Here is a 2,426-nt window from a genome sequence, read left to right as displayed (position 1 = left end):
AGCAGGCGACTGCTGAACGAGCAAGGGAAGGAGATCCAGGCGCAGCCCTCGGATGCGCCGGGCCCTGATAAGGAGGAGAACGTCCCCCAGCACCAGAACGAACCCGAGATCAATCAGGGGAAGGATGTGTCCGTGGGGACTGTGGCGATTCGCCACCTAGACCAGACCCAGCATGTGAGGGGTTAAGTGTGGAGCAGATAGAACCCTCGGGGGCGGGCTCAGGCCAGGGATAAAAACCCCTCCCGAGTGGCAGTTAGGGAGTTGAAGTTGGGGGGGTCAGTTGAGGTTGGAGTTGAGGTGGGAGTCAGTTGAGGTTGGAGTCAGTTGAGGTTGAGCTAGGAGTGGTTGGTTATATGCAGAGAGAGCTAATTTAATATATTGAGGAAGGAGAATAGGTGGTGATTTAGTCAGACGGGATACAAAGTTGGGAGATTATTAATAAATATTTACTTAGTTGACTTTAGCGGTAATAGGCCGGTAATTTATAATTAGAGGTAATAGGCCGGTATAGGAACCATCTGAAATTTAGAACAACCTAAGATTTGTACTGCAACCATTAAGCATATGAACACACAATAAAGCAACTTCGTTTTATTTTATCTGTATCCTGGTCTGTGGTGTTTTGGTGGAGGTGTTTATTTTGTAGTTGGCACATCACCAATCGACCGTAAAACGTCCAGTGGTGATGTGCAGGTCAGAGTGACCGCTACAGGGACGATGAAGTTGGTGATCGTTCCAGGCGGCGACCTTTGCTTCATCAAAGCTGTACAAAGGGAAGCGGATGAGTCCTTGCCCCGTGTCTGGTAAGGTCTTCGCCACGCAGTCGAGCGTCAACTGGCACCAGAGAATCCACAGGGGAGAAGCCCTACATAAAAATACAATAGCTGTAGCTGTCCCTAACTACCTTTTAGAAATATCTTATTGCCAGACCTAAAGTAAGTCCAAAGAGTATTTAAGATCTAAACTTTTGTTTTGTTTTTGAGAGGTGATCTTGGCCAATAAAAAAATTAAAAGGTCAAAATTGCCCCTCTCCCATTTTTTCTTCTTCTTCTTCTAACCCCCCCCCCCATTAGACTACAGGAATGGCTCAAGATTTCCCAGTGTGTTTCGTGCTGGTCATAAATTCTCTCTCTACTTCTGGAAAATGAATTGGTCGATGAATTCGTTCTGGCCCGCTTCTATTTTACACAGCGTTTTATAGTCGATGTGGTACCTTTCCAGCTGTGTTGTCTTCTTGGCTATCAGCGCCCGAAGCTGCTGCTGCTGGGCTTCTCCTTGCTTTGCTATGGTCTTCAGCAAGTTGCGAGCACCAATTGCCTCAATCTTCTCATTTTCGGTTGCTTTTGCTAGCTGATACAAGTTGGATGAGGTCGCCCACTATTTTCTTAAATTCTGCAATTTTGTCTACAATTACTTTGCATTCCTCTTTCAGCTCAGTCATTTGCTGGGACACCTCCAGGTCCAAAACCCTCAGTTTGTTCAGTTCGTCGAATTGAAAGCCTGCTTTGCCTAGGATACCTTTGGCCATGATGGATCCTTTATAGGCTTCTGCAGCCCCTGCGGACATGCCTGGTGGCTCCCGGCTGCCCCTCTGCTGGCTCGAGTTCTGTGTCAGTAAAGGAGACAGGCTGATGTCTGTGTCAGTAAAGGAGAGCCAGCCCAGAAAAGAGCATTGTAGTGTGAGGGGAATTCTGGGGAAGGATTAAACCTTGGGTTTTGACCCTGCGTAGCTTAACAGGGGTGTAGAATCCTGGTAGGTGGGGAAGGGAGTGTGTGTTGGTTCCCCTTTAAAGAGAAACGTTCCCCTCTTGATTTTCCTTAATTGCTTGGATGTGATTTATTGCCGCCTGGAAGAAAGAAGATGTTATCTGGGAGTACGGTGCTAAAAGCTAAATCCCCTACAGCTGGGGAAATTTGGGAGGGGCTCCTATCCCAGGGTCTTTGTGAATTAACATTCTCACAGTTGTATTACCTTGTTTTGCTATGCCAAATTAGGAGCTAGGTCTTTAATCATTGGATCTTGACTGATTAAAGTATTCCTTTCATTGGTTTAAAATCGCAATACCTCGTGGGGTTAATGAGGATATATACTTGGCGTCTAGAGGTGCAAATGGCGCTCCCTTGGCGACCTTTGTCAAGCAAATGCCTGACGTTGAGAAGATTGCTGAAAGTCTGCCGGAGTGTTTGCCATGCCCCTTGTGGGAGTGCAGGGACGGAGGGAGAGACTTTGTGATTTAATTTTAAGACTGCACTTTTATGTGTGAGTATGTTAGATACTAATATCAATTAAGGTTTTTTGTTTTTATTTGTATGCTTTGTAAGAAACATGCACCCTCTTTATAAGTAATTTTAGTTACAATAAATACTGAAAAGTATTTCTTGGTCGGTCTTACTTGCCTTTGAATGAGTGAAGCTGAATCCAGAGC

At 45.6% G+C, this 2,426-nt stretch overlaps 1 pseudogene; it reads right to left on the bottom strand.

Annotated features, from left to right (window-relative positions):
* Positions 1-1,131: 1,131 nt before the first annotated feature.
* On the bottom strand, positions 1,132-1,528 carry LOC118082969 (intraflagellar transport protein 20 homolog pseudogene; annotated as a pseudogene).
* Between the last annotated feature and the right edge of the window lie 898 nt (positions 1,529-2,426).

The sequence above is a fragment of the Zootoca vivipara genome, chromosome 3 (genome assembly GCF_965207765.1).
Source record: "Zootoca vivipara chromosome 3, rZooViv2.hap1.1, whole genome shotgun sequence".
NCBI lineage: Eukaryota > Metazoa > Chordata > Lepidosauria > Squamata > Lacertidae > Zootoca > Zootoca vivipara.
This window is presented reverse-complemented; position numbering and strand designations above follow the sequence as displayed.